The sequence below is a fragment of the Pelodiscus sinensis genome, chromosome 4 (genome assembly GCF_049634645.1).
Source record: "Pelodiscus sinensis isolate JC-2024 chromosome 4, ASM4963464v1, whole genome shotgun sequence".
NCBI classification, from domain to species: Eukaryota; Metazoa; Chordata; order Testudines; family Trionychidae; genus Pelodiscus; species Pelodiscus sinensis.
The window spans coordinates 40,809,301-40,824,518 of record NC_134714.1 but is presented as its reverse complement, the minus strand read 5'-3'; the positions used below and the strand labels follow the sequence as shown (position 1 = coordinate 40,824,518).

The window sequence follows — 15,218 nt, the reverse complement described above, 5'->3', positions numbered from 1 at the left end:
AGTGGAGAGCAGAAACTTCAGTTCTTTAGAAATGTACTTTGATGGAAAATTGAGCTCCCATCTCCACTAAGAAGAAAATAGCTGTCATAAGGAACGACCTATCAGCACAGCATTGTGTAAATGTGAAATGCTAGATAGTCACTAAATGCTAGATAGTCAAACATTCCTAATAAAGACATGTATTTGCCAGGCTGTTGAGTAGCCTTGTTTACAATATCCTACGCAATGGGATTTATGCCTTAAATAATGTGTTGGACCATCCTAAATGTCTCCTGTCTTTCTTGGGATTGACATTGTTATAATTTCATCATGTAGTCAAGCTAGACAGATTTAGCTTGGGTTAACTTGTTCAGCATAGGTTTTCAACATGAATTTGGAATTAGCCTCAGCAATTGTGAAATGCCAATCTGTTAGCTGAATACACTGTTTGATACCACACAGTGGTAAATGTGCTTCTGTAATAGGGATGTAAAATCCTGTTTAATCAGTTAGCCAGTTAAACATTATGTTTAACCATATAACTGCTTAAACAGGGACGGGCAGGAGGTACACTAGCCAGTCTGGAGTGTCCCTGCCTGCAGTGCACCACTGTAACCAACAAGCATCACCTGGTAAGGGTGATGCTTACCAGTTAACCATTCACATTCCTGTATAGTATTGCTTCCAAAATCTAAATTTAACAAAAATGTTAAGACTGAAAATCAAGCATTCCTAATTTAGAAAACCTTATTATGAGCTGAGGCAGCATTATCCCCACTTTAAATGGAGTTTAAGACAAATATTGTGACGTATCAACTAATTTTCAGTGCCCAGTATGAGGAGTTAAGATCTGATTTTTCAGAGTACATAGCATTTTGTCCCTTTATATATTCAGAACAGAACACTGTTGACCTCAGTTGTAGTTGTGACTGCTCAGCACTTCTACAAATCACATCCCAGGTGTCTCAAGATGGGTACCCGGAAAGCAAATAACACGTTATGACCACCTGTGAAAAATATGATTTATACGACTTGCCTAGCATCATACAGGGATTCTGTGTGAGAGTCGGGATCAGCATTCAGTTCTCCATGGAGACATTCAACCACTTTAACCACAAGATCATCCCTTCTCTTTCTGCAATCCCTTACTTCGATGGCTCCACGTCCTCAGATTTCAGCAACAAATGAGATATACATTCTACAGAAAACCATCTCCTTCTCTAAAGAACCTTGATATTTGTTCCCAGGTCACAGCCGATCCTGTGGATTGAATGACACAAGGGTCATGTGGAAAATAATATGTAACTATGTAACTAAAGACTGTATTGTAACGCACAGTAGGGAAGCAAATTAAGGTTACATAAACTTCAGTTCTGGCATTTCCTAACTCTTGAGGGCTTGGCTCTGCAATTTTCATGTTCTTCTCATGTAGTTCATTTTAAAATGTAATTTCCTAAGTTTTAAAAAGCCATACCAATTGAAAAAAAACCCCAAAATCTATTTTATGGCATCATAATATCACATTGATCATCATCAGAGTTGGTCTCTTAGGGTATGTCTACACTACCCTCCTAATTCGAAATAGGATGGTAATGTAGGCATACCGCAATTGCAAATGAAGCCCGGGATTTGAATTTCCCGGGCTTCATTTGCATAAGCGGGGCTCCGCCATTTTTAAATCCCCGCTCGTTTGAACCCCGTGCCGCGCGGCTACACGGGGCACGAACTAGGTAGTTCGAACTAGGAAGCCTAGTTCGAACTACCTAGTTCGTGCCCCGTGTAGCCGCGCGGCACGGGGTTCGAACTACGGGGCATTTAAAAATGGCGGTGCCCCGCTTATGCAAATGAAGCCTGGGAAATTCAAATCCCGGGCTTCATTTGCAATTGCGGTATGCCTACATTACCCTCCTATTTTGAATTAGGAGGGTAGTGTAGACCTACCCTTAGGGTATATCTACACTGCCCCCCTAGTTCGAACTAGGGTGGCTAATGTAGGCATTCGAACTTGCAAATGAAGCCCGGGGTTTAAATATCCCAGGCTTCATTTGCATGTTCCCGGGCGCCGCCATTTTTAAATGCCCCGTAGTTTGAACTACCTGCCCGCGGCTACACATGGCACAGACTAGGTAGTTCGAATTAAAGCTCCTAATTTGAACTACCGTTATTCCTCCTGCAAGTTCAAATGCCTACATTAGCCACCCTAGTTCTAACTAGGGCTGTGTCCAGACTCCATGCCTCCGTCGACGGAGGCATGTAGATTAGCGAGATCGGAAGAGGGAAATGAAGCCGCGATTAAAATAATCGCGGCTTCATTTAAATTTAAATGGCTGCCCCGATCTGCCGATCAGCTGTTTGTCGGCAGATCGGGAGAGTCTGGACGCGATGCCCCGAAAAAGAAGCCTTTCTTCATCGACACAGGTAAGCCTCGTGAAACCAGGTTTACCTGTGTCGATGAAGAAAGGCTTCTTTGTCGGGGCATCGCGTCCAGACTCTCCCGATCTGCCGACAAACAGCTGATCGGCAGATCGGGGCAGCCATTTAAATTTAAATGAAGCCGCGATTATTTTAATCGCGGCTTCATTTCCCTCTTCCGATCTCGCTAATCTACATGCCTCCGTCGACGGAGGCATGGAGTCTGGACACAGCCTAGGGTGGCAGTATAGACATACCCTTAGATCCACAGCACAGTATTCTACGTGTAACTGGTATTGGTAGAAGGCTGTTTATCTTCTAGGTGAGTCTACCACTAAAAGGCAGAAGGGTCTGTAGAACACTCTCCTCCACAAAACCTGTCATTGAACCCAGGATCCCTTAACCTCAGCATTCCTTGGCTGGCTAGAAAACTGCTATGAAACCTCTGGCAAAGGGTTTCACATTGCCTATGTCCCAGTCCCTCTCCTGTTCTGCTTTGCTTTTCCAGTCCCTGTTCCCCTATCCTCAATTCTTTCCCATCCATGTCTTCTCATGCTCACATCTTCCTGTGTCATGCCCTCCTCATTCTCCTTGCCATGTGGCTTTCACTTGGCTCCTGTCCCCAGCATATCTTCTCCTTCTTCCTTTGGGTTGCCAGGTGTCCGGTTTTGAATCGGACAGTCCAGCATTTGAGCTTTCTGTTCAGGAAACAAATTGAGAAAATATAGATGTCCGGTATTTTCTAAATAAGATGCAATGTACATTGTGATGTAATGTCAAGTGTGTCCGATATTTTTGTTGAAACCATCTGGCAACCCTATATCTTCCCTCTGCTCTTGACTCTTTTCTGCTCTCACTCCCCAACTTCTACTCTCTTTTGTACATTCTTCCTCCATTTATTCTCCTCCCTCCTAATTCTCTTTTGCATTCATGTCAGGAGGCATGCTTCCCCTTCCCCTCCTTGCCACGTGTCAGCAGGGAGTACACTTTTTAAAATCACAGGCGAGAAAGTCTCTCTTCTCACTTTTGGTGTTTGATACCACAGTGGCCCCTGGCAGATGGGAGGAGCAATTTCAAAGACAGCCTGCCTCATCCCCTACAGATCTGAGGTGGTACATGCTCAGCTGTTCTGTGGGGATGGTGCATGCGCAATCCTGTTGGCATGTGGGAGCTATGAGAAGATTGTCAGTAGATGCACAAACTTTAGAGAATGTAGCTGCCAAACTGTAACAAGTAGCTACTGAGCAGATAAAAACCGAGGTTTGTCAGAGGCTTATAACTTGGATAAATCTGGTTGTCTTTTCCCGCTGGGAAAGCAAAAGACACAACTCTGAAACCTGCCAAATATCAAATCCTTGCTCCAAAGCAAGATGAAAGAGCTGCAACTTTTTTAGTAGAGACCAAGCAGTGTATTTTGTTTTAATCTCTTTTGGAGAAACAGCTGAAATGTTAGTTCTGAAACAAACAAACAATCAACCTTGGGGCTGTCCCTAGTATAGAATGGGTCAGCTCAGTAAATGAGACTTGGCAGAGTTATAAACAACTGATAACAAGGTTCTGTGGTGTAAAATGTTAGCCAGTCTTCTTAAGAACTGCCATTCTCTGCGCTACCTGTAATACATAGCATTCTAACAAACTGTTGGCTATTTAGGTCTTTGCCTTTGTCACCATAGTGTGCTATGTGATCATTCATTGACACAGTGACAAAAAGGATAGAGTTCTAAGCCTGCTGCTCCAAGCGACTACTCGAGTCACAGGTTAATTTTACTTAGCTATTAGCAATAGATGGTCTATGACACATAATTATGTAGTTTTCATTCCTCCCCCAGAAGAGGGCAGTGGTGCAGGAATGTGGATATACATAAGTGTGTGCACCCCCATTCTCCCTCTTTTTCTCCTTAATTATATTGCATTATTTTGTCTTGGGATTTTTTCTGTGATTGGAGTCCTGCGTTTCTCAATGTCCCTGTGTTTGTTTTTCAAATCACTGCTTTCAGACAAATCTTTCCCTGTCTTTCATGCGAATTTTTATTTTTTCGTAAACTGCTTTTTCACTGTCTTACCTAATTGGGATACAGCGTCTATGGCCCATTCACTCCTTCAATTATTTGGGCCACAGAAGCTGACATCCCCTCCTAGAGTTAGCCAATTCAGGTCAAGGATGTGGCATGTATGAAGGAGCAGGATCTTTGAAATCTAACAGTACTGCTGCCTGTGCTGTACCTTTTTTGTAGGTGAACAGAGAACTTTGGTCACTGGGTCTAACATAGTAACTTTCAGCGGCACTAAATTAACTTAAAACATGAACTATCCTGCCCTTGCTCTGGATTCTCCAGTATTAAATTAGGGAAATTCTTCCCACTCTGTGCCATCTGTTCATAGGTGTATCTATCTAATCAATTCTATATCCTTTCTAATGTGCCCTTCACCTCAGTGTCAAAGTGCCATTGTAGGGTCTATTAGTCACCCAGAAATCAAATTATATAGTCAAATAGTTGAAAATGTTTATCAAAAGGTAGATTTTCCCTACAGAAATGTCACACATTAATGAGCATTCAGTATAGCTCAAAAGAGACAAGGCAGGATTCCATTGATGCAGTAAACTAAATTCTACCTTTATTACTGTGCACTAACAGCAACACAATAACAAAAGAGAGAATGTGTTTCTATAATTCAGACACTGCAATGTAAAAACAAGCAAATTTTAGATAGTGGAACATTTCATATCATTAACAGCATTCATTGTCAGGTACAGAAACAATAAGCTCAACACAAGCTAAAATTTGTTATTGTAATACTGAAGTCAGATGTTAACACTTCAAAGTTTTTAAGTTTTTCTTTCTCCTGCAGGGGTTTTGAGTACTGCATACATTTCTAATTTGTCCCTCTTAGGTGAAGCTAAGAACCTTATAAGATACTATGGTGAAAAGTCTAAGAAGTTATTACAATGAAGCAATTAATATTTGAGGGGCATGAGGTGATATTCTTAGTCTGTGTTCTTTTGTAGATCCAAAGTACTAGGTGAGGCAGATAGCTGGAGACGTAAGATGTGATCCTATATTTCCCAAAGACTGGTCTCAGATAGTAGGTATACAGCCTTTTCCTTTAGGACCAGGTGAACATGCTCGGATGTCCTAAGTAATTCTCTTGAGATACAAGAGATGCCTTTCTGTGATCTAAAGGGTAATTTTGCCTCTCACTGAAGTATGAATTGTCAGTCCTCAGAATAAAGTCTAAGAGGAACTTTAACATATAAAATATGCTTCTTACTGGATAATAATTTGTAGTTGCAGCGTGCCTGGTCCAATTGCTGGGCTTATACTTTTAACTTTCTACTTTCACTCTCATCTAATTTCCCTTCTGTTTCTCTGTATCTCCTATTTCAAAGAGTGTCTCTCTCTTTTCAGAAGCCTTCTGACTTAGTCCTCTCAGAACTGGCACATTTCTTTCTTTCTTTCTTTCTTTCTTTCTTTCTTTCTTTCTTTCTTTCTTTCTTTCTTTCTTTCTTTCTTTCTTTCTTTCTTTCTTTCTTTCTTTCTTTCTTTCTTTCTTTCTTTCTTTCTTTCTTTCTTTCTTTCTTTCTTTCTTTCTTTCTTTCTTTCTTTCTTTCTTTCTTTCCCACAAAGCATTACATTATTCAAGATCAGACAGAGGCTTATTTTTGTGGGATAGATGCACATGACCTTGTTTTAATCTAGGACCATTCTTTTGTTCTTTTTCAGGATAAGCTTATACTCTTTGTTTTCATTAGAAATAGTTTAGAGTCATTCCAAATTTAGTTAACACAGTTCATATCCTATTTGACTCTCTTTACACCAGTTTTAATTCTTTATCAGCAGTGTTAAATTTATCCTACACCATGAAGGGACCTAAAGCTCTGTGGCATTATAATGAACCATTGTCCATTATACAGATACCATGGGAACTGGGACATGCAGTCTCTATGATAATGTGCCTCCCGCAGGGCAGTTAAGTATACATATGGTTCTTAAAACTTTAAGGCATTCTCATGCTTGAAAATATTTCAGTGTTTATGTCTTTATAACCAGGTATTCTGCCTAATGGGACATGTAGGAGAATGTGGGGCACCCTACAAGAGAAACAAGGAATATCTTCTGCCTAAGGGCTTATTTAAATGGCATTTTGGTGTATGGAAAGTCAGGGTGAGACTCTACAATGGGCTGCCGGCCCACTTTGAGAAAGCTGCTAATGGGTCACTCTGGTGTGTTTATCTGAAGGCTCTGCAGCCAATGAGAGCTGCAGGAAGCCCACTTTAAGAAAAACTGTTCTACAACAGTGTGGAAGATTGAGTTGCCCCACAAGCCCTCTTTTGGGCAAGGTGCTTCATCTCTGCTTTTTATTCTCTTTCTTCCAGGCCCTTTCACAAAGACTCCACACTTACTCGTTTAGTAGTCATCCTTATAGGGGTTGGGGTTTATTCTGACAAGTAAAGCTCAGAGTCCCAAACATCTGTCTTATTGCATGGCCCTTTCCTCAGCACTTGGGTGAACAAGAGAACTCCTTCACCTTCTCCTTTTCTGTTTTGAGGAGTTGTTAGTAGGTGATCTGCCTACGTGTTTGGTTTGCAGCTGTCCTGCTCACCTCTGACTCCATTGTATACTTCCCAGAGTTAGCTTCCTCAAACAACTGCTTCAACTCTCTTATAATGAACTGTGCTTATGGTTCCCTTCCTGTTCCAGATTTATCTGGGCAGCTCAGTTAGCAGGCTGGCTCAGGTTTCAAGTCTCCTACATGCAGCTCCCTCGCTTGCTCTCACTCCCTTTGCTAGCTCATAAGCGCACTGCCTTACCACACATTAAGACACTCTGGTATTGCTGTTGGAAACAGAAGTATGTCAGAGTGTACAGTAGGACTTTTATTGCGCAGAAGCACGATCCACATGGTGACTGTGTGCGCATCATTCAGGCTAGCGTGCTGTAGATTTGTGCCCTGGCCTGCTGCATACTAAAGTTGCCATGTAGCTAAGCCCTTAATGTAGCAGATACAGCAGGTGAACATAGAATCATAGAATCATAGAACCATAGAGCTGAAAGAGACCTCAGAAGGTCATCAAGTCCAGCCCCCTGCTTTAGGCAGGACCAATCCCAACTAAATCAACCCGGCCAGGCCTTTGTCAAGCCGAGACTTAAACACCTCTAGGGATGGAGACTCCACTACTTCCCTAGGTAACCCATTCCAGTGCTTCACTACCCTCCTAGTGAAATAGTTTTTCCTAATATCCAACCTGGACCTTTCCCACCGCAACTTGAGACCATTGCTCCTTGTTCTGCCATCTGTCACTACTGAGAACAGCCTTTCTCCATCCTCTTTGGAACCCTTTCAGGAAGTTGAAGGCTGCTATCAATCCCCCCTCGCTCTTTGCTTCTGCAGACTATGGCCCAAACTATGGCCCAAAAACCAGTTAAAGTAAAACTAATATTTTTAAAAGAAATTCCTGTGATGAGTAGAAAAATTCATTTCAGCTACCATTTGTGTAGTACTGGGGACATCTAGTGACTGTTAGGCTAAAAGCAAATGTGCATTACTCCTGGGAAAAGGGGGTATGTGTAGGGGCAGCCAGCACTCAAGGCTGTGTTTCTTACTTAATAGTGCCTGCCTTGAAATGAATTCAATATCAGCTACCTGCCAAGCCTGGCATATTTTTTTCCCTCTCTCTCTTTCCCTCCTCTCTCACCTACTCCCTCTCTGCATCTTCACTTGATTGCAAAGAGGCTCTTTTGACTGTTATGAAAAGCCATCTGATTACGGCTTTCATTAATCCAGGAGCAGAGCTGCTCAGTTCAGGTTGGGCAGGAGAAATTCTGTAAGTGCTTCAGACTAGCAAAGTTGTCCACATTGAGAGTCTTGAGACTAAATTGTCCCCTTGTAGGTATAGCTCAGCTTACAGCAAAACTCCCGACTCCCCTCAATTGACATAAAGGAAACTAACCTATAGATAGCCTGTTTTCCCGACACCCCATTAAGGTATCATGTACCTTCTTGGGTTCTCTTATTGCTGATTACCAAAGGCCTTTCTATGTCTCTTCTAGCTCCTTTTTGAGCAACCTGCTTTACCCCTGTCTGATTCATATCATAAAAGGGAGAGTGAATTATAAAGGAGGAAGTTTCTGTTAACACATTGCTATATCCCTATGTGGCAGTTTCATTTTATTATAATAAAAGTATTATTTGTTTAAGTTTGGGCGGATACAGGTTGGGTGTTGAACTCTCTGAAAACTTCAGACTTTTCACCCTCTTTTTGACCCCCATGTAGCTTCCTTCCATAGAGGACTGTAGAGTATATGTATATTCAAAATTGGAGGAGCCTACTTTTCCAATGCCTCCCTTCCTTGCCACACCCCCAGCCTGTTTTCAGCCCCCACCGTTCTGGCCAGACACCCTGCGTCCACCCTGCCTCCGACCCCTTCCCCCGGCCAGACACCCTGCCCACTTGGGGCCCAGCTCCCATCTGCTTCCCCGCAAGCTGGATCCGACATAGAGTCTTGGGGCTTTTTTCTTCCACCACTGTCAGTCTTGCATGAGGCTGGAGCACCAGGCAGGCAAGGCGGACAGTGGCCTGAGCACCTGGCCCAGGGCAGGCGGTAGTGGCAGTTAGCGTTGGGGCCCCAGGCCCAGAAGTAGAAGCAGGTTGGAGGCAGTTGCTGCTGCTGTCCCCTAGCTCTCCTGCAGTGGAGCCTGGTGCCAACGGGGAGCCTAGGGCACCTCCTGAGGAGGGTCCGGGGGAACCCTGAGCCATGGCCACCCATTCCCCTACTGACTGAGTGGAGGCTAAGAGTGGGGGGGGGCAATGCAGAGTGACTTGATGACATCTCCCTGTCATCCCACAGGAAATGTTTTTTATAGCTATAGAGAGAGAAATTACATACACTGATTACAAAGTTCAGGGTGCAGGCTCTTAGCAGAGATGGAATAAACTGCTACCTTGAAAGTCTCTGGAATATATCCTTTGCTGACCTCGGGCTCCACGTGGTGCTGCCGCTTTGAAAATGCCATGGTGGCATTTCAAAGGGGCAGCGCCACACGAAGCCCAGGATTAGCTGGCTGGTGCTGCCCCTTTGAAATGCCACCACAGTGTTTCAAAGCGGCAGTGTCGCATGGGGCGCTGCTGCTTTGAAATGGGGTCCTAGTTGTGGTTTGAGGTGGTGGGAAAGAGGAAGGCGTCAATGAAAAGACCCTTTTCAGCCTTCCAGGTCTTCAGAAGTTTATATTGTAAATGAGAGTGTGTTCTTTTTTTCTGGCTGCTATATTTTATAATTGACAGGGCTTGCCTTTCTTAGATTCTGAACTGGGTAGTAGTAAAAGTACCCTATTACCTAGCTTCAGCTCTATCAACCAAGCTTGGTGAATCTAGGACAGGGACGTGCAAGAGGCAGCTTGGGAGCCAACACTCTTACTAGAGAACAGCTACACCAGCTTTAAACAGCAGGATACTAATTGCTCTACAAATTGGGCTGAAAGGGGAAAGCTTTGTGTGGTGTCCCTGCCCCCTAGCAAAATCCCCAAGGTCCCATTGGCCAGTTTCTGGTCAACAGGTGATAAGAAATTTTGCTGAAGGCAGGGGCAGCAAATGAAGCTTCCTCACTCCCTCCTCCCTATGTTGGAGCAGAGCCATGTGGAGCAGCACACGGGCAGGGTTACTGCAAACCTGCTGCCTGGGAGCCATCTAGGTAAACGCCTCCCAGCCAGAGCCTGCCTCTGCCCACCCCTCTTTCCCCCCAACTGCTTGCCCCAGGCCACCACCCAAACATTCTGCACCCCCTTTCCCAACCTCTTTCAGGTCACAACTCCCTCCCAGACCCTGCACTCTGTCCTACACCCCTCCCCCAGGCCAGAATCCCCTCCTGCACCCATACCCTTCCCTAACCCTGCACCCTATCCCCTGTCCTATGTCGCTTTCCAAACCCTCTGAACCACCTTTCCCTCCTTCTCCCAGGTCACAACTCTCTCCCAGACTCTGCACCCCCTCCTACACCTCTGCCCTAAGCCAAAATCCTCTCCTACACCCATACCCCTTCTGGACCCTGAATCCCAGGCCCCTGACCAGAGCATAACCCCATCCTTCACCCAAACTCCTTTCTACCCCCCACCCACCATCCCAGACCCCTTGCCTCCCCCACAGAAGTGCAGCCCTTGACAACTTAGCAAAATCTTGGAGTGGCCCCTCCATTAAAAATTATTGCCCACTTCGGTACAGGGGGTCTCTTGTGTATGTTGAACGAGAAGGTTTTCTCTAGCAAATGCTCATAGTTCTTTAAGTCATCTCCATAACTGCAAAGGTGCATTATTGTTAATTTAATGAGAATACCAAGATTTTCAGGCCAGAAAGGGCCATTGTGATCATTTGGCCTGACTTCCTTTATCACACTGGTTAAGGTCATGGGGCTGATTTGAGTTAATTTGTGTTTGAACTAAAGCATGTCTTTTAGAATAACCTCTAATCATCATTTAAAAAGGCCAGCGCTTGAGAATGTGCCACCATCCTTGGTGAGTTGTATTAATGGCTAATTCCGTAACGTTATGTAGCGTTAAAAATGTGCACCTCATGTCTAATTTGAATTTGTCTAGCTTCAACTTCCAGCCATTGGATCTTGTTACACTTGTGTCTGTTACACTGAAAAGCCCTCTATTATCAAATGTCTGTTCCCTGTGTAGGTGCTAACAAATGGATCAACTCACACTGAAACCTTCCCTTTGTTAAGCTAAATAGATTGAGCTCCTGGAGTCATCTCTGTAAGACATGTTTCCTAATCCTTTAATTGTTCTGGTGGCTCTTCACTGAACCCTCTCCAATTTATTTTCTGTTACTGTGAACATCAGAATTGGACACAGTGTTCCTGTAGCAGTTTCACCAATGCTAAATACAGAGGTAATGTAACTTCCCTACTCCTCCCTGATGTTCCCTTGTTAATATATCCAAGGATCATATTAGCCTTTTGGTGACAGTGTTGCACTAGAAGCTCACATAGAGCTAATTATCCACCATGACCCATAAGCTTTTTCAGAGTCACTGCTTCTCAGAATAGAATTGCCACCCTCTAAGTGAAGACTACCTTCTTTGTTGCTAGATGTATGACTTTCCATTTGGCCATAGTACAATGCATATTGTTTGCTTGTGCCTGGCTTATTAAGCAATCCAGATTGCCCTATTATCTTCCTTATTTACTTCTCGTGTATTTGTTTCATCTGAAAATTTTATTAATAATAATTTTGTTTCTTCCTAATCATTGATTAAAATGTTAACTAGTATAAATCTAAAACTGACCCCTGTCACACATCATCAGAAACATACCCACTCAATGACAATTCCCTATTTACAATTACATTTTTAGTCCTATCCATCAGACAGCCTTTAATTTAATATGTACAGTGTTGATTGGTTTATTATTCTAGTTTCTTAATTCAAATGTGTGGCACCAAGTTAGACTCCTTACAGAAGTCTAAGTAGATTACACCATCATTATTACTTTTTTCAGCCAAACTTGTAATCTCAGAAATAATATCAAGTTAGTTTGGCAAGATGTATTTTCCATAATCCCACATTGATTGTCGTTCATTAAATTAACCCCCTTTATTCTTTTATCCTCTTCTCGTACTCAGTTTCCCTCTCTCTAAAGCTGACAACAGTGCTTAACTTATGGGTCCCAGAGATGGAAGGCCCTAAAGAAAGGAATTTTATGACTATGATTAAATGAGAAGACAGGTTAAACTAGTTGTTTGTGGCCACATGTTCAAAGACACCAGAAAAGCTGGTGAGATGTGCAAGTATTGAGATCTCATAAGGGCATCCTAAGTAAGGTGAGGTATCCCCATTACAAGATAGGAATCTCATTCTCAAATTGGGAGGATTTCTGTGTGTTTTGGACTCAGGATCCTGACCCATTTTGGTGTGGCAGGGTTTTGTCTTACATATTATGCACAAGGAAAAATACCAGGTCACTGGCCAAGATTCTCTGATCTGGCCAAGCAGTATTTAACACAGGTCCCAAGGAGTGAGAATAAAAGCAGCATCAAGCCACCTTTCTGTCCCTCAGGCTTGGAAGAGACTTGAACCAATTTTATCTCTGGTGCAATTTAGCACAGCCTCAGAGCTATTCTGTTATTGGTAGGCCTCCCATAGGTATTCTGCTAGCCCAGGAAGACCAAAGAGCAGGGCACTCTGGCCATGCACTCTTATCTACAGACCTTACCACCAGGGCCAGATTATGAAAGAGGCTTAAGGGGCAGCAGCACAAAGCTAAAAAGGGCCCTGAAATGGGCGAGCACTCACCTCCTGTGAGTGCCCCCTCTGTCCGAGTGCATGTACCTGCACTGTCTTCTATTTAAAAGCCTCTTCAGCAATTCAGCCCTCCGGCCAAGTCACACACACTGTGTGCAAAGTATGCAAACCCTTCTGGGGTACATATTTACCAGAGGCCCATCTCGGTGCCCTCTGTAGTGTCCCTCTGAGTCTGTTCCCCACTCTGGCAGAGAGTGGTGCCCCCGGGGCTTTCCCTTCTGGAGGCAGCATCCTCACTGTTACCCTAGGGCTTTATCTCAGAGTCCCAGCATAGTCTCGCAGTCTCCAATAAGTTGTTCACACAGAGCTGTCTATGGTGGTGGCACTGTCTCAGCCAGCTAGTCACCCATTTGCACACCTTGAGGTCTCCAGAGGCACTGACTGCTGCTATTTTCTCCGGTTCCTTTTATAAGGCCTTCCTGGCCCCCGTCCTCTGCTGCCAATCTAGCCTGCTCTGAGGACTTCTCCATCATCTCTCTGTGGCAGGACCACAGGGCCTCCAGTAGGGGGCCTCAAGGCCTGGGCCACCCCTTCACAAGCTCCCTTAGGCCAGGACCCTGGGATGCAGCCACTAAAGCCCCTGTATGCTGTGGCTCTGCCTGGTTGGGGTGAGTGGTTCTGCATGCTGCCATTCCCTCTCACTACCCACCCTGGCTGAAGCCACATGCATCACTGCTAGTAGCGCTGTCCTGCAGGCTCCACCCCACAGCTCCCCTTGGCCAGGAGTCATGGCAGGGAGGCAATACATGCAAATGCAGGGTCGCACAGAGGCACTTATTCCTCCCACTGGGAACTGTGGTGCCACATAAGCACCCCACTGTCATGCACCCGACCTCCTGCCCAGGCCCTGCACCCACATCCCTACCCCACTCCTGTACCCTACCTCCTGTCCAGACCCTGTACCTCAACCCATTCCTGCACCCTACCTCCCACTCAGACCTACTTCTCCAGTTGTCCATAGAATCTTTGAGGAAAAACAGCACATGGATTTCTAAGCTAAAGAAAAGTTTGAGTCTCCCCACCATTTAAACAAAAGCTAATGAAATAAAACAAGCCTTTCATTCACAAAATCATAGAGTTAAAAGGGACTACAAAGGTCATCTAGTATAACCCCAGTTCCTCACATATAGCTCACAAGGAAGTAAAAATTGTTATAAATAGTTGCATTTGCCCTTTGAAGTGGAAGGCAGTGTCATTTTTGTGTCACAAAATTTGTACATAATATTGTTTTTTAGCAGGTTTACAGAGATTTGATATTAGAAATAAGTCTTAGCTCTCCATTATCATATATTTCAATGACACACAGCCACTGCACAGATATGACAAAGAGCACTGAGGCTGTGACACAAACCTCAAATTCATGGTTTAGAGATGGTATTATTTAAGGAATGAAACAGGATATATTTTATCTGTAAACTTTTAAAGAATACATTGTATTCCCCCTTTTGGATATTAATATTTGCAAAGACCTTTGAAGGAGCAGAGTGCTATAATTAGAAATATTATAAAGAAATGGCCAATATTTATGTGTCACTACTGCCCTCTCCTGGATGGATTCAGAACTACTTGACTGTGTCATAGGCCCTTCAAAATGATCTTCCATAAAGTGACTCTTTTAGCTCAAGAGGTAGGGTTTTGTTTTTTTGGAAAAGGAAGATCTGAGTTGTATCCCAAATGGGATTGTGAAACTCAGAGAAGGTACTACATGACGCCTGCTGAGAGCTGTGAAGTCCTAAGTGGACACAGATTTCTCTCTTTTTTTAAAAAAAAAATTATTCCTAGTTTGCTACCTTTAGAATTTTACCATCCTGCTTCTCCTACTTTTATCCTTTTATGGATACTGCACATTGCTCTCTCTGACTCTGAAAATCAATGTGGCTTTCCTCTGTTCCTCATTTTTCAATAGAGACTCAGTTATGTCTTTCTTGTTCTGCAGTTAGGGGTCTCTAGTTAACTAGAGCTCCCCCTCTGGCAGGATGTCAGCCTCTGTGATAGAAGGGCAAAGCTGTTTAAGGTTTTTGACTTATATTGTGTTGTAAGATTTCTTGATGAGAGAAAACTTAGGGCTAATTTGTTCATTTTTTTGAGGTGGGGGAGGTTATGACTAATCAGGATCCAGGTACACTCACCAATATTTCATAGCAGCTGTAATATATGTGACATTTTAGCATGCACGTTTTAATGTTTAAATGATCTTCTGGTCATCCTAAAGAAACTACAGTTGTGGTATAGATTTTTCTACAGAAATATGTATATGTGCATACAAAGGGTACATCCTAACATGTTTATAGGGGGGTCTACATCCTGGTTGCAGCCTCACATAATATATTATGTACTAGATCCTCATTGGCAGCATGTCCAGTGGGTGGTTATGGTACTCCCTGAGCACCAGTAAATGTTCTCTTCTGATGTTCTGATCCATGGTACGGGTTGAATCTCTCTAGTTTGGCATTCGCTGGTCCAGCAACATCTGTGGTCCAGCATGATTTTAGTTAGCTGGATGTCCACTTATTGTGGCTGTGGCCAAGTT

The 15,218-nt window shown here is 43.6% G+C and overlaps 1 protein-coding gene across 9 annotated transcripts in view; it reads left to right on the top strand.

The window, feature by feature from the left end:
- The window catches only part of NRXN3 (neurexin 3), a 1,564,511-nt gene that overhangs the window by 492,275 nt on the left and 1,057,018 nt on the right, over positions 1-15,218 (top strand). The gene's annotated exons all lie outside the window — the stretch shown is intronic.